The following is a 24,592-nucleotide window of genomic DNA, read 5'->3' on the forward strand; positions in this document are numbered from 1 at the left end:
CACGTATTTCTCGTGTCATGGTTTTCATCTCTGTCATTTCGTTTATGACCTTCTCTGCATTAATTAGTCTAGCTGTCAATTCTTCCACTCTTTTTTCAAGATTTTTAGTTTCTTTGCGCTGGGTACGTAATTCCTCCTTTAGCTCTGAGAAGTTTGATGGACTGAAGCCTTCTTCTCTCATCTCGTCAAAGTCATTCTCTGACCAGCTTCGATCCGTTGCTGGTGATGGGCTGCACTCCTTTGCAGGGGTAGATGCGCTCTTATTTTTTGAATTTCCAGCTTTTCTGCCCTGCTTTTTCCCCATCTTTGTGGTTTTATCTGTCTCTGGTCTTTGATGATGGTGACGTACTGATGGGGATTTGGTATAGGTGTCCTTCCTGTTTGATAGTTTTCCTTCTGACAGTCAGGACCCTCAGCTATAGGTCTGTTGGAGATTGCTTGAGGTCCACTCCAGACCCTGTTTGCCTGGGTATCAGCAGCAGAGGTTGCAGAAGATAGAATATTGCTGAACAGCAAGTGTACCTGTCTGATTCTTCCTTTGGAAGCTTCCTCTCAGGGGTGTACTCCACCCTGTGAGGTGTGGGGTGTCAGACTGCCCCTAGTGGGGGATGTCTCCCAGTTAGGCTACTCAGTGGTCAGTGACCCACTTGAGCAGGCAGTCTGTCTGTTCTCAGATCTCAACCTCCGTGTTGGGAGATCCACTGCTCTCTTCAAAGCTGTCAGACACGAGTCCTTGGCGTCTGCTCAGGCCTCTGCTGTTTCCCCTGTTGTTTTTTAGCTGAGTCCCGCTCCCAGAGCTAGAGTCTATAGAGACAGGCAGGTTTCCTTGAGCTGCTGTGAGCTCCACCCAGTTCGAGCTTCCCAGCGGCTTTGTTTACCTACTTAAGCCTCAGCAATGGCAGGCGCCCCTCCCCCAGCCTCGCTGCTGCCTCATGGTTAGATTGCTACAGACTGCTGTGTTAACAATGAGGGAGGCTCCGTGGGCGTGGGACCCTCCCGGCCAGGTGAGGGATATATTCTTCTGGTGTGTCCGTTGCTTAAAGCGCGGTATTGGGGTGGGAGTTACCCGATTTTCCAGGTGTTGTGTGTCTCAGTTCCCCTGGCTAGGAAAACGGATTCCCTTCCCCCTTGCACTTCCCAGGTGAGGCGATGCCTCACCCTGCTTCAGCTCTCGCTGGTCAGGCTGCAGCAGCTGACCAGCACCAATTGTCCGGCACTCCCTAGTGAGATGTCCCCAGTACCTCAGTTGAAAATGCAGAAATCACCGGTCTTCTGTGTCACTCGCGCTGGGAGTTGGAGACTGGAGCTGTTCCTATTCGGCCATCTTGCTCCGCCCCCTCCAATTTTTAAAAATTTTTTTGGAGATGAGGTCTCGCTATGTTGCACAGGCTGGTCTTGAACTCCTTGCCTCAAGTGATCCTCCCATCTTGGCCTCCCAAAGTGCTGAGATTACAGGCATGAGCCACCATGCCTGACCTTGAATGAGACTATTTTTAAACACATATACCTCTGCTAAATTCCAACATTATTATAACTGAATTCTATGTAACCATTAGCTTTTTAAGTTCTTTAAGCTTTGATTTTCCCATCTACAAGCTGGGAGGAGGGTTGTTTTGCTGTCAAACTCATGCATAGATAGCATTTCTATATGTGAATGGTGTATATTTCTATGTGCTAATATATATGTGAACAGTGAGATGTGTGTGGCGGTGTCTGTGCACACGTGCGCATGGGGGCAGGCAGCAACCTTTCTGACACTTTTACATGTATAGCGCTTCTTAGTTTACCTCTTTGTAAAGTACATGTGATGATCGTGACAGCTGAGATGTTATTTTTATTCTCATTTTACATATGGAGGCCAGGAGGTCAAGTTTCTTTCTCAAGGTCATGCAATTGGTGTGTGGTTGAGCCGAGGTATGACCTAAACCTCCTCTGACTCCTGGGTTAGTGCTTTTCTTCTGTCCCATGGCTGCCTCATGCTGGTGAGCATTCTGCCTGCTACTTGGGCTCTGAGAAAGACATTCATTCTCTGTGGTATACTCAGCTGACGTTTCATTTTGTTTCCTTGCTATCCATGCTAACACACCGCTGTGGTGAGTGTTGCAGTGCATTTTTGAAGTATCGATTTCCAGTCAGCCCCCGTCCCAAAGACCCTACCACACACCCAATTCTATTTGCTTCACTTCAGCTCACCGCTTGCTGCTACCTGAGAGCCTGTGTTATCACTTTGCTTATGGGCACACCAGCAGAAATGTACTGCAGTTACCAGGCTTCAGTGCTAGGAAACCAGCACTGTTTCTGTTTCAGAAATGTGGACAGATTTTGCAATTTTTTAAAGATTATAAACAATCTTCTTTATATATGTAGAAATACAGATATTTTGATTATTTTATATAAATCCATATATTGGGGCACATCATCCTACCTTATAAAAATGAAATCTTTTTAAAAATTTGCCCTTACTTAATCTTTCCCTATCCATATCATCCTCTACCCCCAGCTAGTCTATATTTACAGTGTAGCATGTGCTCTTCCAAATAATTCTCAGTGCTCATAAAATCATATGTAAACATTCATGTATGTGTATGTCTAAACATCTACCTAAAAATAAATGTACGTGTGTATTTTACAAAACCAGGTCACTATTTACGAAAATGGATTCATACTACTATTGTGTATCCTTTACTTCTTATTATTTAATATTTTAAGGAAAATCCCAGACTTTATGTTGTTTATATCCAGTAAACACTTAAGTATTCATCACTAACAGATAGGTATTTTTAAGAACGTAACCAATTATACTAATATCACCTATAACAAAATTTGTAATAGTTATTTAAAATCACCCAATACCCAGTTCATGTTCAGATATCCCTGATTGCCTCAAAAACATCTTTTTACAGTTGGTTTGTTTGAATGAGGATTCAAATGCCAAACATTGCACTTGCCTGATATGTCTCTAAAATTTACAATGATTTTCCCTTCCCCTTCTCTGTTAATGCTTCTATTTGTTGAAGAAACAAGGTTATTTTCCTTGTAGAATTTCCCACCTTCTAGATTTGTCTTATTTCATTCTTGTGGTGTCACTTAACACCTACCCTGTGCTTCCTTTACATACTTAGTTGAATATAGAGGATTGACTAGATTTCTGGCTCAATTCATTTGGCTAGAATACTTAATAGTTGGTGCTGTGTACTTTCTGTTGCATCACAGAGGTGTGGAATAGGAGGAATACAACATTGGCCAGCCCACTTTAAGTGATGCTGAAATTGGTCAGTGCGGTCAGGTGTGGTCAGCTTTATCTTTCCGGTATAAACTTCCTCATCAACCCCGACTTAACAGTTTTAGCATTAAGTAATGAACATTACCTACATTCATTATTTCACTCAGAGTTGTAAAATGATAATTTTCTAAATCTATTAATCTTTCCAGCCTTTATTGGCTGGAATTCTATGAAGAACTCTCTCTTGTCAATCACTGGTAATCCTGAATAACAGTTTGTATAGGAGAGGCATAATAAAGGTTGATTTTTTTTTTTTTGGTTGTCAATTTTCTGAATAATGAAATGGTGCTTTAGCAACCTCCAATGGTGACCAATAACGTTGTTGGACTCAGATATTTTTATATATTAAATGTGTTTTAGATTATGGAATTTTATTACATTTGATACTCAGATGATCTCATTCTTGGCCAGTGGGCACTCCACAGAATTGCTGCTTTGGTCTTCTTTTAACAAGATCCCAGTACTTTATGATGACTTCTTTGATTTCTGGTAAATAGAATATCCTTGACTTATCCAGAACACTTTCTACACTAGATGTAGATTGAGTCATTTCTCCAAAGTGGACTGGTTCCTTAGTGAGAAATGGCATTTAGAGAACATAATCTTGATTCTAGAAGTTAATTTATTATCTTTTTAATGATTCTATGGCACTCCATGACATACTATGAAATATTTAACCATTTTCCCTTGCTGGCATTTACTTAGCATCCGGTTTTGCTATATCCTGCCTTTCAATTGCAAAGTCATATTGAAGATGGGAAAACATGGTTCAAGAAGCTTTCTATAGGCCTTACACAATTAGTAGAAATGTAACATTGAAAAATAATATGAGAATGCTTGGAATTCTTAATAGAAATTCTGGCAACCCAGTGGTTCTTGGGCAATATGTCCTTATTCAGTTGGGTGAAGAATTCTCCTTTGCTTCCTGGAGCTCATCTTTAACAAGATGAGAGATGATGCCCTTTCCTTCTTCCTCTTTTGGTTGGAGAACAGTTTTCCTTTCTTCTCTTATGGATTTTGGTAGAAACATGTTTTCTGTTTACTTTTTCTAACTGTGATCCTGGCAATGAGATGGATGCTAGCTCTCCAGGTCATATAGCAGCTTGGACCTTTCATAAGCTCCATATAACTGTGGATGGAGGTCATGCTGGGTGCCATATTGGCAGTACATTTTGTTCTTGCAGAGGGCATTCTGGCCTTCTTGATTCTATATTTTATTCTTTGCCAATCATCATGCAGTGTGCAGTGGAGAAAACAAAATTTATTGAGAGCTTTCAGCTCTGTAACTAGCAATAACTATTCCTGGCTGGCCACAAAGTTCCCCAGATGTACCCTGCTATATAATCCTGATTTTCTAGTTCATTGTAAATTCACAACACTGTGCTGTCAACTATCCCTCTTTTCATATCTACATAAAAAAAAATTTCCTGGTAACATTCTTTTTTTTTTTTTTTTTTTTTTTTTTTTTTTTTTGAGACGGAGTCTCGCTCTGTCGCCCAGGCTGGAGTGCAGTGGCCGGATCTCAGCTCACTGCAAGCTCCGCCTCCCGGGTCCACGCCATTCTCCTGCCTCAGCCTCCCGAGTAGCTGGGACTACAGGTGCCGCCATCTCGCCCGGCTAATTTTTTGTATTTTTTAAGTGGAGACGGGGTTTCACTGTGTTAGCCAGGATGGTCTCGACCTCCTGACCTTGTGATCCGCCCGCCTCGGCCTCCCAAAGTGCTGGGATTACAGGCTTGAGCCACCGCGCCCGGCCAACATTCTTAAAGCATTTGATAATACTTATAGAGTTTATATAAAAAAACTTTTATTGGAGTATAACATACATTGCAGGAAACTAAACATAAATGTATAGCTTGATGAATTTCCACAAACCAAACACATTTATATAACCAGAACTTGGATCAATAAATAGTCCATTATAAGTACACCTGAAGCCTTTTTATGCTACTTTCAGTAAGTCTCTGCCCTTCTTCCTCCAAGAACAGTCATTATCCTGATCCCTAAAAGCATAGATTTATTTTGCCTGTCTTTGTACTAAAGTAAGTGGAATTATACACTACATACTTCTTTGCATCTGGCTTATTTCTCTCAATATTTATGCTGTTCAATCATATGAACACATGTAATTGTAGATTGTTCATTTGAATTGCTACATAGTGTTCCATTGTGTGTCTCCATTGCAATTTATCTATTCTATGTTGATGAGCATTTGGGCAGTTTCCAGTTTGGAGCTATTATAGATAATGCTGCTGTCAACATTCTACTACATACCTTTGCTGAACATACATCTGCATTTCTGTTGGGTGTACACCTAGAAAGGGGATTTATGGTCACAGTGTATGCAATATACCCTGCTTTATTAGGTAATGCCAAAGAGTTCCCAAGTGGTTGCACCAAACCAAACTCCCACCATCAGTGTGTGAAAGCTCTGGATGACACACACGCTCCCCAACACTTGATAGTTTCCCTCATTTTCATATATATATGAAACTTTCAGGTTGAAGAAGATTCCCAGAGTACAGAAGACTTTCTAATACCATCCTCCAAGTTCTGTCCAAAGTGTAGCAATATATATAGGGCAAATTAGACTGGAACTCTGACAATATCCTAATTTATTTCATTGGTGATAGGGAATGGGTCAAATGAACACATACAGGTTTGCACACCATCAAGAAGCCTATGGGTTTAGTCATTTTAGGGCAGTCAACTGTTTCCTGCTGATGTTTGTTATTATGTGTATTTTATGACAAAAATAAAGAAAGAGAAATATCATTCACAATTCCATTACTGTAACATACTAATAGTTTTTAGTTCCATTATCCACACATATATCTGAATTTTATATGGTTACAATCATGGTCTCAATATAATTTCATATTATGCATTTTTGAACTAAATGTTTTCTCTAAAGTACTTTCTCATGTTTTAAAAATATTTCCTCATATATTTAGGTTGCTTCCAATGTTTTACTATTCTAGAGAGGTCTATAGAAATATCTTCACCAGTTTACCTTTGCTTAAAAAAACTAATCTTTTAGGCAAAAGTCCTAAGAGTGGGATTATGGAGTAGAAAATTATCATTTTGTTTGGCTCCTGATTTATCATTCATCTCTCTCTCTAAAAGGCTTTTCACAGTTTATACCAGAGGAATCCACCTTCTTGGAAAGCACAAGAGCTAAGTTTGACTTACAGCAGCAAGTGCTCTGTTAGCTTCATAAACAAAGAAAACATATGGCATATTGTTGAAGCAAAGTTTTAGCTTTTGGAAGATTTAAAAATTCTTGCTTAGTTTCATTTGTAATACAAATTTAGAAAAAAGCAAATTTCCACGAGCAGGTGAATGGATAAACAAATGTGATATAGCCATGCGATAGAATACTACTTAGTAATTAAAAGGAAGGAATGATTGATACATGTGTTACAACATAAATGAATTATGAAATAATTATGCTTAAGGAAAGAAGCCAAAGAAAAAAGAGTACATACTCTATGATTCCATTATAGAAAACTCTATATAGGCCGGGCGCGGTGGCTCAAGCCTGTAATCCCAGCACTTTGGGAGGCCGAGACGGGCGGATCACGAGGTCAGGAGATCGAGACCATCCTGGCTAACACGGTGAAACCCCGTCTCTACTAAAAATACAAAAAAACTAGCCGGGCGAAGTGGCGGGCGCCTGTAGTCCCAGCTACTCGGGAGGCTGAGGCAGGAGAATGGCGTAAACCCGGGAGGCGGAGCTTGCAGGGAGCTGAGATCAGGCCACTGCACTCCAGCCCCGGCGACAGAGTGAGACTCTGCCTCAAAAAAAAAAAAAAAAAAAAAAAAAAAAAAAAAAAAAAAAAAAAGAAAACTCTATATAATGCAAACTTAACATAGTGACAGAAAGTAGATCAACATTGCCTGTGGACATGGGGTGAGGTAGAGAGGAGCAGGAAAAAAGGATTGCAGAGGGGCACATGGAAACTTTTGAGGCTGATGGATATGTTTACTACCTTGATTGTGGTGATGGTTTCATGGGGATATATATATGTTAAAATTTATCAAATTGTACACTATAAATATATATAGTTTATTACATATCAATTATACCCCAATTAAGCTGTTTTTAAAAATAATATTTCTTGCTCACTATTTCTAACTCTCTGAAGATCTAAAGAAAATGAGGAGCAGGAGTTGCTGTTAGTTCATTATGACTATTTAGTGTAGTGAGTTAAAGGGACACTATTAAACCTACGATACTACATAATAATAATGAACAACAATTTCCGTTCTTCATTTTGTATGCCCAAAAAAGATATGTTCAAGTCCTGACACTGGTACCTGTGAATGTGATCTTATGTGGAAAGAGAGACTTTTCGGCCTGTGAGATACAGGAGCCCCAAATCCAATGACTGGAGTCATTGGAAGAAGAGAAGAGGATGCACAGAGAGACACACAAAGAGAAGAGCACCATGTGTTGATGAGGCACACAGATTGGAGCGATGCAGTTACAAGCCAAGGAACACCAAGGAACGAGAAAGAGGCATTGAGCATTCTTCCTTAGAGCCTTCAGAGGGTACATGGCCCTGCTGACACCTTGATTTTGGACTTCTAGCCTCTAGAATTATGAGTGAATACATTTCTGTTATTTTAAGCCACAGAAGTGGTAATTTGTTATAGCAGTGCTTGGAAAGAAATACATATACCAATATGGTTTTATTAGCTAATATACTCTAATTTGGTAATATCAAGGGAGTAACACAAGGTATCTGCACTACAGCAGCAGATGTCTGATTATTAGGTTCGGCGATGAAACTTTGTATTTCAAAAGATGGATCCCCTTCATTCTCTCCTTGTTTCTGTGTCTGCTGTCCTGAAGCCAGATGTGTTACCATGATGTCTTTATGTTAGTATACTAACACAGCAGTTCTCAAAGCTCTGTTCATGGACACTTTGAGCTCCCTGAGACTCTTACGGGGGGAGGCCAAATCTATTCTCATATTTTCCCTTTTCACTGTGTTGACATTTGCAGTAATAGTGCAAAAGCAACGATAGGCAAAACCGCTGACACCTTAGGACAAATGGCAGTACCAGCAATTGCACTAGTAGACATCTTATTCTTCATCTTCATGACTGGCAGAAAACAAAGAAACATAAAAAGAATTGGACTTAAGAATGACCTTGATGAAGGAGCAACATGATTGATTAAATCTTTATCCTTCAGTACTACATGTATTTTTAATATTGTGTGTGATGTTATGGGGAGTACAAATAAAGCACTTCTGTTACATACAGAAGTACATAAAATAGGACCTGTGTAACTGAGTTCTAGCTAAACTAGCTTCTTTTCCCATGAACACCAGTTTTACTTAACCAAAAACTTGGACTATTCAGGTTATTCAGACTTGGGTATTTGGCAAACATGTTCCTCCATGCTCAGAGATTCTCCTTCAGAGGCAACCATCTTAGACTCTGTTTTCTTTACTGAGAATGGCATTTCCTGTAAAAGCTTAAACACAGGTAGGGCCCAGGTATTTGCTTAAGGACAGAAAGCATAATGTTGTAGAGGTGGGTTCCCTTCCAGCCCATTACACTTCTCATTCCACTAAACGAGACAGGTGGTTTTCCACATTTCATGCATCTCCTCCTTGAGACAGTGAATCAATGCTGCAAGAGAAAAAAATGCCAGATGGAAAAGCTGACAAGTCAGATATTACACAGCCACTTAATTTTTATTTTGTAATTTTCACAATCTGAGCAACCAAGTAGAATATATTAAAAAGATACTAAAAACACACTGTGATAAAATTCATTTGACCAAGAAATATAGGCTTTCATGTTTTTGTCTCCAGCTCAGCCTTTTCTCATTTTTAATGTCAACTGTTTTCTGGATTTGGCACTTATTTTGACAAAAGCTATGTTGAGTTGCAAATTGAAACGTGGTGCATAGCTTCTATGATTAAGAAATTCAGAATCTATCCAACCTAAGGCCTTGAAATCAGAAAGAAATGCCCAGAGAAAAATATCTCAACTTTGCCATGTACCGATGAATGCCTGATACAAATATTAACTGTTATTTCTGCAAATGTTCCCACTGTTTTATATACTTCATTTCCCCCATTTGTGGGGCTGCAATGTATTCTGGAAACTTGATGAATAGAAACTCGTGATTGAGTCTTCTCAGCATGGGACAGGTCAGTATTTGTGGCTCAGCTGGCTGGTGCCAGAGTGGAGAGCTTGTCTGATTTGTTTCCACCCCACGCACTGAAGGATTTTCAAGATTTTCCTCTTAATATTTGGCTTCACTTGATAATCCTAGAGCATGCTGGGAAATGGCAGCAAGAGAAAAAATTTTGTAACCACAGGGAGGCCTGCTCAGAGGGTTGTGGGTAAGTATGAACGCTTATGTGTATGCCTACTAATGACTCTTCAACGTTCTGCTTTTCACAAGGTTTTCCTTCAACAAAGAGTATGTAGGCTTGTGAGGACAGTGGGCTTTTAGAAAACTCAGCCATTCCCAGAAAGACAAATGCACATGTGAGTCATTTCCCAAGAGAGATGTCACTAGTCAGGAAGGTATGTGGAACCACATGGTTCAGCTTGCAATTTAGAATTTCAAAAGCAGGAGTTGGCCAAGAGTTGCCTAGGGTTTTTAACCTCACGTTTTTACCATCATTTTTCTTTCTTATTTGTTGAGTGCTGACCTCACCCTTGGCATAGGTGGGATAGAAGAGATGCTAGTTGCCTCTGATCAACATTGGAGAAGGTACCCAATTAAGAAATAGGCTTTATAGCCAAGAAGGTGACTAAATCCCAAAGGCTTGTTTGTTTTCTTTGTGCAACCCAACTTCTTATGTGCTTTCTTTTGGATTCTGTTGTTTCCTTTGTTTTTGTTTGGTTGGTTGTTTATATGTTGTTACTAAGACTCTGTCTTGGAGATGTTGGACAATAGGCTAGTGTCTCATTGGATCTGGGTGCTCCAGATGTGAGCTAGGTCCTGGAAGGAGGTGGTAAGAAGGCTTTACACTATGCCCTGGGGAGGGCTGTTTTGCTGGCTGGGTGACCAGGCTCTGAGGAAGTCTGTACCTAGAAGTCGATTTTCTAAACATTCAGCAGGTGTGTGAGACATCTGACCTGCTTATCTTGGTACAGAAGGAATCCAGCTGGAAGTGATCTGTGTGCAGTATGTCCCATAGAAATGCAAGGAGTCTTTTCTTGTGACCCTGTACCTATAAGGCCTCAAAGGACCTCACTCATAACAGCTAGGATGACTCTATGAACCTCTATATGCTGGAAATAGCCCCAGCTTAATTTAGTTTAATTCAGTTCACATTTATTAGGTTCCCTCTAAGAAAAATGCCAGAGGCTTGAACATAATTAATTTTTGTGATTTTTTATCCTCATTTTAATTGGAAGAAACTGGGGATTAGAGAGGGTAAGTGGCTTATCCAAGTTCATACAACTATCCTACCACATAACTTCATTTTGATAAGAAATATGATTGTCTCTTTTGTGATAAAAATAAGATCTTGCGCCCTGATGAGTTGGACAGTCTGGGAGTTCTGCCTATTCTGATTTTTTTTTTTTCTGGTGGGATATTGGATGAAACATTATAATACTCAATTATAAATTCATGGTAACGTTGGGAAATGTATGTGCTTGTGTATGTGTGTGTGCTTGTGTGTGTATGTGAAATATAATGTGTGATAGTTGTCCCAGGCTAGATTTCCTGAAACAAACTCATGTCTTTTGGGGCACTCATCATACCTTCCCTTTACTTTCTGTCTAATGCTGGTCTCCCCCAGGCTCATCAATTAGAAAAGCCTATAGCTGTTGCCACATAACTGCCTGGAACTCTTAGTGTTGATATATCATCTTCAACTGTTTATAGACAAATGAAAATTTAGCCACATTTTTTTAATTACTTAAATTGAAGACAGCTCAAGCCTGTCTCAACAAAGTGAGAATGTCTTCTTTATATAATCTCAAGTCCTCATGACACTTATGCAAACCTTTTTAAAGAATAAATATAAAAGGAATATTGCCCCCTGATTATGTAAAGGTGATGTGGCAGACATGGTAGATTGTCTTGTTTGACATCTGTACTATTTCATTCTCGTCTGCTCTTCTATATAGCCTTTGTCAGGTATCCTTGTTTTGAAGGATCTCAATAGGTTTTAACTTCCAACCCGATGCAAATTTTAGTGGCAGCAGTGCTGAAGGCACCATTCACTCTTTGGAATCTAGCAGAAGCAAAGTCATGTTAAAGCCCATAGCTCTTAGCAGCTTTCTAATTCCCAGGTTGCAGAGAGTACAGATAAGTTACTGTAATCCTGAAGTGGTTTCCTGATTCCCTCATATATCAGTCAAGAATCTCCAAAGAAACAGAAAAAATAGAAGATACATATGTTAAAGAATTGGCTTGAGTGATTTTGGGGACTGGCAAGTCCAAAATTTGTAGGACAGGCCAGCAGGCTGGAAACTGAGATAGGAAGTAATGTAGTCTTGGGTTTGAAATCTGTAGGACAGGCTGGCAGGCTGGAAACTCAGGCAGGATTTACATTAAAATGTTGAGGCAAAAAGTGAAATAAATAAAATGGTGAGGTGGAATTCTCCATTCTCTAGACAATCCCAATTTTTGCTCTTAACACTTTCAACTGATTAGATAATATGTGCCCACATTATTTTTACAGGTAATGTTCTTTAAAGTCAACTGATTATAGATATTAATCACATCTACAAAATACCTTTACAGCAATATCTAGACTAGTGTTTGACCAAACAACTGGGCACCACAGCTGAGCCACACTGACACATAAAATTAACCGTCACATCTTGTTTCCTGACTGTGGCAGAGATAACAATGAACTTGATGGGCCACTTAAGCAGGATTCTTCTAGAAATCTATCCTGGAGTTTCATCTTAGAACCCGCTATGACAACCAGCTCATCTAAATAATTTGTAAGCATCTTACTCTCTTTCTGCTTAAAATAGCTAGAGTGGTTTGTTATTTGCTACTGAACCTCACTGATATTTTAGCAAAGTCTTGATATCAAAACCTGACAAGGGGAACATGAGAAAGAAACGCTGCAGATTAATTATGCTCATGAGCATAGATGCAAAAGTAGTAACTAAAATATTAGCAATGTGAATTCAGGAATCCGTAAAAAAGACAATGTATGACCAAGATGGTTATACCAGAAAAGCAAAGTTCAGCATTAGAAAAACAGCTTGTTTAAACACCATATTAACAGATGAAAGTCTTTCTCAATAAATACATAAAAAGCATTTGATATAAGGCTATCAGGAAACTAAAAGTAGAAAGAAACTTCCTTAACCTGATAAAGCATACCTAAAATAACAAACATGAAACAACAGGAAACTCAATGGCAAAATGTTACATTTCTTTTAAAAACAGCAGCAAGACAAATACACCCACTATTATTACTTAGATACAATGTACTGGTAAAATTTTCAGAAAGCAAACTCACAAGAAAAAGAAATGATAATTATAAAGACTGGAGAAGCAGGAACAAAAATTTTGTTACTTATAGATGAAATTATTGTAGAAAAACCCATAAGAATGCAGGGACAAAAATTAAAATGAGTAAGGGAGCTCAGCAAGTTTGCTGGATAAAGCTCAATATACATTACTCTATTAAATAGAAAGTATATGTATTTAATTAGCAGCAGTAAAATTACAAAGTGTATAAGAATAAGGCAAATAAAGTAAAAAGACCAATAAGAACGAAATATAGCAATTCTATTGAAAGACCCTAAAGAAGCTAAAAATGAATGTTGAACACATTTTAGTTTAATGTTGAAATGAACATATTCACAACACTGAACTTTTCTATGGAAAAACATGTTGAAATACCATGTTTTGTACCAGTGTTGTAAATATGTCAGTTCTCACCAAAGTCATTCGCAGTTATAAAGAAATTTCATTCAAAATCTCAACAAGAATTTTTACAGAACTTTCTATTTTTAAAATTTACAAGAAAGAACAAAGTGTTATAAATAGTCCAGATGCTCTTAAAGAAGCATAAGTTGGCAAGTGTAGAGTTAAGGGTGGAAGAGGCTTGGCTACTTGCAAGTATTAAAAACTGGTAATTATGTTAGTAGATATTGGCTTGGTGGTAGTAAGTAATCAATGCAGCAGACAGGAAACTTAGAAACAGATAAACTATATATGAAAATCTGATACAGAGCAGAAATGGCACTGTAGATTATTAGGATATGAAAAACTAGAAAATTAGACCCATGCTTCACATCAATTTCAAATGTAACAGCAATTTAAATGTGATGGGCAAAGCTTCACAACTTTTCTAAGAAAATGTAGAATAGCTAACATTTATAGTTAAAAAGTATTTCTTGATCAACACACAAAAAGAAGTACATTTTGATGCTGGAATTACTTGTTTATTAAATATTTGTTTGAACTTCCATGTAAAACTCTCTGATCCTGGGTTTCCCTTTATGAAAAATTTTAAAATTGGCATAATTTCTTTTATGGATATGGGTGACATTGATTTCTAATTTAATCTCATCGAGATGAGCAAATGCAGATTCTGATAGGAGTCTTTAAGATTTATTGAACCTTTCCTTCTTTAGTCAGTTTTTAATAGACATTCCATGCACTCTTGAATAGAATGTTCTATAAATGTACATTAAAGTAGGAGTTAATAATTGGTTTACTTAAATATTCCATATACTTACTGATTCTTTGCTTGCTTGGTCTATGAATTATTGTAAGATGTTAGAATCTTTCACCATAATGGTGGACTTATCTTTTTTTTAAAATTTTTTTTATTATTATACTTTAAGTTCTAGGGTACATGTGCATAACGTGCAGGTTTGTTACATATGTATACTTGTGCCATGTTGGTGTGCTACACCCATCAACTCGTCAGCACCCATCAATTCGTCATTTATATCAGGAATAACTCCCAATGCAATCCCTCCCCCCTCCCCGCTCCCCATGATGGGCCCCGGTGTGTGATGTTCCCCTTCCCGAGTCCAAGTGATCTCATTGTTCAGTTCCCACCTATGAGTGAGAACATGCGGTGTTTGGTTTTCTCTTCTTGTGATAGTTTGCTAAGAATGATGGTTTCCAGCTGCATCCATGTCCCTACAAAGGATGCAAACTCATCCTTTTTTATGGCTGCATAGTATTCCATGGTGTATATGTGCCACATTTTCTTAATCCAGTCTGTCACAGATGGACATTTGGGTTGATTCCAAGTCTTTGCTATTGTGAATAGTGCCGCAATAAACATACGTGTGCATGTGTCTTTATAGCAGCATGATTTATAATCCTTTGGGTATATACCAAGTAGTGGGATGGCTGGGTCATATGGTACATCTAGTTCTAGATCCTTGAGGAATTGCCATACTGTTTTCCATAATGGTTGAACTAGTTTACAATCCCACCAACAGTGTAAAAGTGTTCCTATTTCTCCACATCCTCTCCAGCACCTGTTGTTTCCTGATTTTTTAATGATTGCCATTCTAACTGGTGTGAGATGGTATCTCATTGTGGTTTTGATTTGCATTTCTCTGATGGCCAGTGATGATGAGCATTTTTTCATGTGTCTGTTGGCTGTATGAATGTCTTCTTTTGAGAAATGTCTGTTCATATCCTTTGCCCACTTTTTGATGGGGTTGTTTGTTTTTATCTTGTAAATTTGTTTGAGTTCTTTGTAGGTTCTGGATATCAGCCCTTTGTCAGATGAGTAGATTGCAAAAATTTCCTCCCATTCTGTAAGTTGCCTGTTCACTCTGATGGTAGTTTCTTTTGCTGTGCAGAAGCTCTTTAGTTTAATTAGATCCCATTTGTCAATTTTGTCCTTGCCCATGCCTATGTCCTGAATGGTACTACCTAGATTTTCTTCTAGGGTTTTTATGGTATTAGGTCTAACATTTAAGTCTCTAATCCATCTTGAATTAATCTTCGTATAAGGAGTAAGGAAAGGATCCAGTTTCAGCTTTCTACTTATGGCTAGCCAATTTTCTTTCCCAGCACCATTTATTAAATAGGGAATCCTTTCCCCATTTCTTGTTTCTCTCAGGTTTGTCAAAGATCAGATGGCTGTAGCTGTGTGGTATTATTTCTGAGGACTCTGTTCTGTTCCATTGGTCTATAGCTCTGTTTTGGTACCAGTACCATGCCGTTTTGGTTACTGTAGCCTTGTAGTATAGTTTGAAGTCAGGTAGCGTGATGCCTCCAGCTTTGTTCTTTTGACTTAGGATAGTCTTGGCAATGCGGGCTCTTTTTTGGTTCCATATGAACTTTAAAGCACTTTTTTCCAATTCTGTGAAGAAACTCATTGGTAGCTTGATGGGGATGGCATTGAATCTATAAATAACCTTGGGCAGTATGGCCATTTTCACGATATTGATTCTTCCTATCCATGAGCATGGTATGTTCTTCCATTTGTTAGTGTCCTCTTTGATTTCACTGAGCAATGGTTTGTAGTTCTCCTTGAAGAGATCCTTTACATCCCTTGTAAGTTGGATTCCTAGGTATTTTATTCTCTTTGAAGCAATTGTGAATGGAAGTTCATTCATGATTTGGCTCTCTGTTTGTCTGTTACTGGTGTATAAGAATGCTTGTGATTTTTGCACATTAATTTTGTATCCTGAGACTTTGCTGAAGTTGCTTATCAGCTTAAGGAGATTTTGGGCTGAGACGATGGGGTTTTCTAAATATACAATCATGTCATCTGCAAACAGGGACAATTTGACTTCTTCTTTTCCTAAATGGATACCCTTTATTTCTTTCTCTTGCCTGATTGTCTTAGCCAGAACTTCCCATACTATGTTGAACAGGAGCGGTGAGAGAGGGCATCCCTGTCTTGTGCCAGTTTTCAAAGGGAATTTTTCCAGTTTTTGCCCATTCAGTATGATATTGGCTGTGGGTTTGTCATAAATAGCTCTTATTATTTTGAGGTACGTTACATCAATACTGAATTTATTGAGCGTTTTTAGCATGAAGGGCTGTTGAATTTTGTCAAAAGCCTTTTCTGCATCTATTGAGATAATCATGTGGTTCTTGACTTTGGTTCTATTTATATGCTGGATTACGTTTATTGATTTGCGAATGTTGAACCAGCCTTGCATCCCAGGGATGAAGCCCACTTGATCATGGTGGATAAGCTTTTTGATGTGCTGCTGAATCCGGTTTGCCAGTATTTTATTGAGGATTTTTGCATGGATGTTCGTCAGGGACATTGGTCTAAAATTCTCTTTTTTTGTTGTGTCTCTGCCAGGCTTTGGTATCAGGATGATGTTGGCCTCATAAAATGAGTTAGGGAGGATTCCCTCTTTTTCTATTGATTGGAATAGTTTCAGAAGGAATGGTACCAGCTCCTCCTTGTACCTCTGGTAGAATTCAGCTGTGAATCCATCTGGTCCTGGACTTTTTTTGGTGGGTAGGCTATTAATTATTGCCTCAATTTCAGAGCCTGCTATTGGTCTATTTAGGGATTCAACTTCTTCCTGGTTTAGTCTTGGAAGAGTGTAAGTGTCCAGGAAATTATCCATTTCTTCTAGATTTTCTAGTTTATTTGCGTAGAGGTGTTTATAGTATTCTCTGATGGTAGTTGGTATTCTGTGGGGTCGGTGGTGATATCCCCTTTATCATTTTTTATTGTGTCTATTTGATTCTTCTCTCTTTTCTTCTTTATTAGTCTTGCTAGTGGTCTGTCAATTTTGTTGATCTTTTCAAAAAACCAACTCCTGGATTCATTGATTTTTTGGAGGGTTTTTTGTGTCTCTATCTCCTTCAGTTCTGCTCTGATCTTAGTTATTTCTTGCCTTCTGCTAGCTTTTGAATGTGTTTGCTCTTGCCTCTCTAGTTCTTTTAATTGTGATATTAGAGTGTCAATTTTAGATCTTTCCTGCTTTCTCTTGTGGGCATTTAGTGCTATAAATTTCCCTCTACACACTGCTTTAAATGTGTCCCAGAGATTCTGGTATGTTGTATCTTTGTTCTCATTGGTTTCAAAGAACATCTTTATTTCTGCCTTCATTTCGTTATGTACCCAGTAGTCATTCAGGAGCAGGTTGTTCAGTTTCCATGTAGTTGAGCGGTTTTGATTGAGTTTCTTAGTCCTGAGTTCTAGTTTGATTGCACTGTGGTCTGAGAGACAGTTTGTTATAATTTCTGTTCTTGTACATTTGCTGAGGAGTGCTTTACTTCCAATTATGTGGTCAATTTTGGATTAAGTGCGATGTGGTGCTGAGAAGAATGTATATTCTGTTGATTTGGGGTGGAGAGTTCTATAGATGTGTATTAGGTCCGCTTGGTGCAGAGATGAGTTCAATTCCTGGATATCCTTGTTAACTTTCTGTCTCGTTGATCTGTCTAATGTTGACAGTGGAGTGTTGAAGTCTCCCATTATTATTGTATGGGAGTCTCAGTCTCTTTGTAAGTCTCTAACGACTTGCTTTATGAATCTGGGTGCTCCTGTATTGGGTGCATACATATTTAGGATAGTTAGCTCTTCCTGTTGAATTGATCCCTTTACCATTATGTAATGGCCTTCTTTGTCTCTTTTGATCTTTGATAATTTAAAGTCTGTTTTATCAGAGACTAGTATTGCAACCCCTGCTTTTTTTTGTGCTCCATTTGCTTGGTAGATCTTCCTCCATCCCTTTATTTGGAGCCTATGTATGTCTCTGCATGTGAGATGGGTCTCCTGAATACAGCAGACTGATGGGTCTTGACTCTTTATCCAGTTTGCCAGTCTGTGTCTTTTAATTGGAGCATTTAGTCCATTTACACTTAAGGTTAATATTGTTATGTGTGAACTTGATCCTGCCATTATGATATTAACTGGTTATTTTGTTCGTTAGTTGATGCAGTTTCTTCCTAGCCTCGATGGTCTTTACATTTTGGCATGTTTTTGCAATGGCTGGTACCAGTTGTTCCTTTCCATGTTTAGGGCTTCCTTCAGGGTCTCTTGTAAGGCAGGCCTGGTGGTGACAAAATCTCTAAGCATTTGCTTATCTGTAAAGGATTTTATTTCTCCTTCACTTATGAAACTTAGTTTGGCTGGATATGAAATTCTGGGTTGAAAATTCTTTTCTTTAAGAACGTTGAATATTGGTCCCCACTCTCTTCTGGCTTGTAGAGTTTCTGCCGAGAGATCTGCTGTTAGTCTGATGGGTTTCCCTTTGTGGGTAACCCGACCTTTCTCTCTGGCTGCCCTTAAGATTTTTTCCTTCATTTCAACTTTGGTGAATCTGGCAATTATGTGTCTTGGAGTTGCTCTTCTGGAGTAGTATCTTTGTGGCGTTCTCTGTACTTCCTGAATTTGAATGTTGGCCTGCCCTACTAGGTTGGGGAAGTTCTCCTGGATGATATCCTGAAGAGTGTTTTCCAACTTGGTTCCATTTTCCCCCTCACTTTCAGGCACCGCAATCAGACATAGATTTGGTCTTTTTACATAATCCCATACTTCTTGCAGGCTTTGTTCATTTCTTTTTCTTCTTTTTTCTTTTGGTTTCTCTTCTTGCTTCATTTCATTCATTTGATCCTCAATCGCTGATACTCTTTCTTCCAGTTGATCGAGTCGGTTACTGAAGCTTGTGGATATGTCACGTATTTCTCGTGTCATGGTTTTCATCTCTGTCATTTCGTTTATGACCTTCTTTGCATTAATTAGTCTAGCTGTCAATTCTTCCACTCTTTTTTCAAGATTTTTAGTTTCTTTGCGCTGGGTACGTAATTCCTCCTTTAGCTCTGAGAAGTTTGATGGACTGAAGCCTTCTTCTCTCATCTCGTCAAAGTCATTCTCTGACCAGCTTTGATCCGTTGCTGGCGATGAGCTGCGCTCCTTTGCAGGGGAGATGCACTCTTATTTCTTGAATTTCCAGCTTTTCTGCCCTGCTTTTTCCCCATCTTTGTGGTTTTATCTGCCTCTGGTCTTTGATGATGGTGACGTACTGATGGGGTTTTGGTATAGGTGTCCTTCCTGTTTAATAGTTTTCCTTCTAACAGTCAGGACCCTCAGCTGCAGGTCTGTTGGAGATTGCTTAAGGTCCACTCCAGACCCTGTTTGTCTGGGTATCAGCAGCAGAGGTTGCAGAAGATAGAATATTGCTGAACAGTGAGTGTACCTGTCTGATTCTTACTTTGGAAGCTTCCTCTCAGGGGTGTACTCCACCCTGTGAGGTGTGGGGTGTCAGACTGCCCCTAGTGGGGGATGTCTCCCAGTTAGGCTACTCAGGGGTCAGGGACCCACTGGAGCAGGCTGTCTGTCCCTTCTCAGATCTCAACCTCCATGTGGGGAGATCCACTGCTCTCTTCAAAGCTGTCAGACAGAGTCGTTTGCGTCTGCAGGGGTTTCTGCTGCTGTTTTTGTTGTTGTTTAGCTGTGCCCTGTCCCCAGAGGTGGAGTCTACAGAGACAGGCAGGTTTCCTTGAGCTGCTGTGAGCTCCACCCAGTTCGAGCTTCCCAGCGGCTTTGTTTACCTACTTAAGCCTCAGCAATGGTGGGCGCCCCTCCCCCAGCCTCGCTGCTGCCTTGCGGTTAGATCGCAGACTGCTGTGCTAGCAATGAGGGAGGCTCCGTGGCTGTGGGACCTTCCCGGCCAGGTGTGGGATATTATCTTCTGGTGTGCCCGTTTGCTTAAAGCGCAATATTGGGGTGGGAAGTTACCCGATTTTCCAGGTGTTGTGTGTCTCAGTTCCCCTGGCTAGGAAAAGGGATTCCCTTCCCCCTTGCGCTTCCCAGGTGAGGTGATGCCTCGCCCTGCTTCAGCTCTCGCTGGTCAGGCTGCAGCAGCTGACCAGCACCGATTGTCCGGCAATCCCTAGTGAGATGACCCCAGTACCTCAGTTGAAAATGCAGAAATCACCGGTCTTCTGTGTCACTCGCGCTGGCAGTTGGAGACTGGAGCTTGTTCCTATTCGGCCATCTTGCTCCGCCCCGGATTTATCATTTTTTTCTTTCCATTTTATAACCATGTTTTATATGTTTCAAAGATGTTTTATTGTATGCATACATGTTTAGAATTTTTGTATTCTTCTGGAGAATTTCCTTTTAATTAATATGGAGAAGCTCTCTCTATTGATATAATAATTTTTTCCCTTAAAGCCAATATTTTGTCTGATATTAATTTAACTGTACTAAGTTTTTAAATTCCTTTTTTTTTCTTTTTCTTTTGAGTCAATTTTGCTGTTGTTGCCCTGGCTGCAGTGCAATGGCACAGTCTCAGCTCGCTGCAATCTCCACCTCCTGAGTTCAAGCCATTCTCCTGCCTCAACCTCCCAAGTAGCTGGGATTACAGGCATGTGCCACCATGCCTGGCTAATTTTGTATTTTTAGTAGGGAGATGGGGTTTCACCATGTTGGCCAGGCTGGTCTCAAACTCCTGACCTCAGGTGATCCACTGCCTCGGTCTCCCAAGGTGCTGGGATTACAGGCATGAGCCACCATACCTGTCTTTAATTCCTAATATATATTTTTCCTATACTTTTAATCCTTCTGTAAATTTCTGTTTTAAATATGCTTTCTGTAAATTCTCTTTCAAGGTGGGACTTTTGTTTTTTGTTTTTTTTTTTTGAGAGGGAGTTTCACTCTGTCACCCAGTCTGGAGTGCAATGGCACCATCTCAGCTTACTGCAGCCTCCACCTCCCAGGTTCAGCGATTCTCCTGCCTCAGCCTCCCAAGTGGCTGGGAATACAGGTGCCTACCACCACACCTGGTTAGTTTTTGTAGTTTTTAGTAAAGAAGGGGTTTCACCATGTTGGTCAGGCTGGTCTCGAGCCCCTGATCTCAGGTGAACTGCCTGCCTTAGCCTCCCAAAGTGCTGGGATTACAGGCTTGAGCCACAGTGCCCAGCCGAGGTGGGACTATTTTAAAAAATATTCAATATATAAGTATACATAGTTTAACATTCTTTGTCTTTTGGGTGATTGAATTCATTTATATCAATTGTATTACTGATATATTTGGATCATTTCTTCCACCCTCTTTTGTGAGTTTGTGTGAGCAGACTCCTTTTGTGCACTAATAAGTTTAAATGTTTCTCTTGAAGGTAACTGGAAATTATCAAGGTGTTTTAATATACACAATATACATACACAGACACACACACACCATAGGAAGTAGGCTATTTTTACCTTTATTTTGAATGGCTCATTGTCTAGCCTTAGGTCACAGAGCTATTCTGTGGCAAAGACTAGATTGGAACCAAAATCTTCTGGAACTGGACCCCAAGTTCATCATTCTTTCATGTTTCCATGATGTCTTCAAGATAGAGAGTCTATCATCTATGTAGAACTGAAGATGACAGAAGACATCAAAGGAGGATGGGGGCTTCCAGGAAGAGTCAGTGAGATGTGCTGAGGTCAGAACTTTTATTGCCCTTAAATGGGTGTTGAATGGAGTTTTGAAATTGAACTACTTTTTCTTTGTTCTTGTTTCTCTGATGGATTTTCTCATTAGAAGGTGATGATGTTTTCTACTACATAAGTGGCATTTAAATACGGAGCCTTTTTTTAATTGCTCATGGTATTTCACTCACGATGAAATGAAAGTCTCGTGAAACTGTAATTTGAAACAGAAAAGAATGGTAATTTTGCCCATTTTCTTGAAAAGTAGGAAGATATGAAGAAAATTGTTGAACATGCCTGACAATAGCAGACCTAAGGCCTAAGAAGTCCATTTCAATGAATCACAAAAGAAATCAAAGAACAGAATTTCTCTCTTTTGAAGTATTGCTTTATTAAGTAAGTATTGCTTTATTCAGTAATTCACTTGGCAAAAATTCACTTGGCAAAAATTTCTTCAGAACTTTTGCAGCATCACTGAGTCTAGTTTTGGCAATTAGTTTAGGATTTGAAGGAAATCAAATGACACTTGACTAAATTGATTGGTTAAATAAAACTTCAATCATTGATTGTCCAAAGTTATAGAGGTCATGTGATTTAAGGGAAGGGAGAAACTGCAATTATATTGGGGGATTGAAGAAAATCAAGTGCAAACAGTCTGATTTTTTGTGGGTTCTACATAATTTTGAGATGCTCATTTCTTCTCCCTTAGATCACAGCAGCAGCTTTCTAGACCTAGTGTCATGTCCCCTTGTCCAAATTATGGCCACTTCATGATAGTGTGGATCTTCTGAAAAGAGCTCTAAGTAGTTTGAACGTACTGTGAGAATCAGATTGAATCTAGCTTCAGAATCTGAGTTTTGCAAGTCTAGGTCACACACACATACACACACACACACATTTTCTTTTTGTGAGGTAGGGTCCCATTCTCTCATCCAGACTAGAGTGCAATTGTGCAATCACAGCTCACTGCAGCCTCTATGTCCCAGGCTCAAGTGATCCTCCCACTTTAGCCCCAAGAAGCTGGGACCACAGGCGTGCAGCACCATGCCTGGCTAATTTTATTTATTTTATGTAGAAATAAGGTCTCACTATGTTGCCCAGACTAGTCTCGAACTCTTAGGCTCAAGTGATCCACCTGCTTTGGCCTCCCAAATTTCTGAGATTACAGGCATGAGTGACCGAGCCTGGCCAGTAACTAATATTTTTGATAGAATAAGTTGCAAATCTGGAACATACTTGTTTTAAAAGTAAAAAGCCTTTTAAATTGTCAAAATCTACAATTCTAGGTCTTAAATGAAATTTAGCTGGGCATAAACAAAGGCTGAATTTCATTTTGAGTCACTAATAATCTAAGTTAAGGGCAATGTCCCTTTTCTTCTGTTGTAGGATCACCTCTACTTTGTGTTACTGTGGGAGGTGGGGGTGCTGTGTAAGAAGTACTAACAGGTAAAAGATGATGCAGTAGACTTTAGTCTTTTAACTGGTCTCCTCACCTCTATTCTTGATCCTTACAATTTATACAGATGATGCCACTGGAACCACTTTTTAAAAGCCAGTTGAATCTTATGGATAAAGTGTTAACTTCATAGCTTGGATTAAAAATGATTCCTTGTCCAATCCTGACCTGGTCTTAATCTCCAGTCCTCTATCACCACCTCCAAACGTGCACACACACACACACAGTTTTAACAACATGCTACTTGCTGTTTCTTTCTCTGCTTGTACTAGTCTCACTGCCTGCAGTATTCTTGACTGTCTTCCACCTTTATAATCTCAAGACCCAGATCAAATATCACTTTCTCTTTGAAGCCGTCCTGAACTTGCCTCTTATTTGTGCTCTCTTTTCTGTGCTCCTAAAGCACCTTGTAAATTCATCATTTTATAGAATGTACCAGTAGCATTCTAGTAATCCATTACGAGACATTGGAATAGCGAACACCCAGAAAAAGAGAAAAAGTGGCTCCATAGGGATGAACTTTCCTCTTCCTGTTTACTACCTTTACTCCTGTCACTTCCCACCTTGCTCTTTTTTCTGTGACTCCAGAGTGGTCTATCTGGGTCTGCTGTTCTTAGGTGAACATCTGTTTCTGGAGGATGCACAGAAAACAGGCATATGTAAATCAAGAATTGTCAGTGTACTGGACACATTTTGCTTAAGTTTAAGAAAAACGAGGAATCAATTAAGCATGTGAAAAAAAAAAATCTTCCTCAAATGTTGATATATTTTTTGAAACTCACACTAATCATATATCCTATTTTAATATAATACATATAAAAGTAAATGTTTATGCTGAGGTATTATGAAAAATAGTTCAGTTTTTTACCTAAAATTTGGAAAAGTATAGTAACCTAAGCAGCACAATTTTAGAAAGATGAGCTATTCACAGTTATAAACCAGTCTGGTAATAATAGTCATAGCAGCCATTTATTTACTAACTATTAAATCTCAAGCACTGTGAGGGGTACTGTGTACACATTTTATTTAATCCACAAAAATCTTGTGAGCTAGGTATAATTATCTCCATTTTATAGAAAAGAGAACTGATGCTCCAAGAGGTCATATAACTTGTCCAATGTCACCCAGTTTGTGAGTAGAGTTAGGGTTTGAATTTCAGTCTTTCTGCTTCCAAAATACATGTTCTTTCTACCATACTAGTATAAGGTAACCTCTGAGGAATGATAACTGTGAAGAAATAAAGAGTTTTCAGAAGCTGGACTTGAATACTAATACACCTGTAACTCAATAGCAAATAATTCTACTAACTAAAAAAAATGTACTTAAGTCAATTTGGCATCTCTAAAAATGCCCACCACACATAGTGGTTACAAAATCACTTGAAATAAATGATCAGAGTTAGTTATCTCTTGAGGATTATTCATCACTGTCCCCCCAACATGGAACCTCTGACATCAACCCAAGGGCACTGTGTAAAAGCCATGACTCCATAGCCCTGTGACTCCATGGTCCTGTCCCACCCCCAGTT

At 39.2% G+C, this 24,592-nt stretch overlaps 1 long non-coding RNA gene across 1 annotated transcript in view; it reads left to right on the forward strand.

Annotated features, from left to right (window-relative positions):
• Window positions 1-22,006, forward strand: part of LOC115894530 — a 31,885-nt gene extending 9,879 nt beyond the window's left edge. Inside the window, exons 2-3 of the long non-coding RNA XR_004054626.1 lie at window positions 21,534-21,622; window positions 21,874-22,006. This is a non-coding gene — a long non-coding RNA (uncharacterized LOC115894530). The remainder of the gene's footprint in view (window positions 1-21,533; window positions 21,623-21,873) is intronic.
• Window positions 22,007-24,592: the final 2,586 nt, after the last annotated feature.

This window comes from Rhinopithecus roxellana, chromosome 18 (assembly GCF_007565055.1).
Source record: "Rhinopithecus roxellana isolate Shanxi Qingling chromosome 18, ASM756505v1, whole genome shotgun sequence".
Taxonomy (NCBI): domain Eukaryota; kingdom Metazoa; phylum Chordata; class Mammalia; order Primates; family Cercopithecidae; genus Rhinopithecus; species Rhinopithecus roxellana.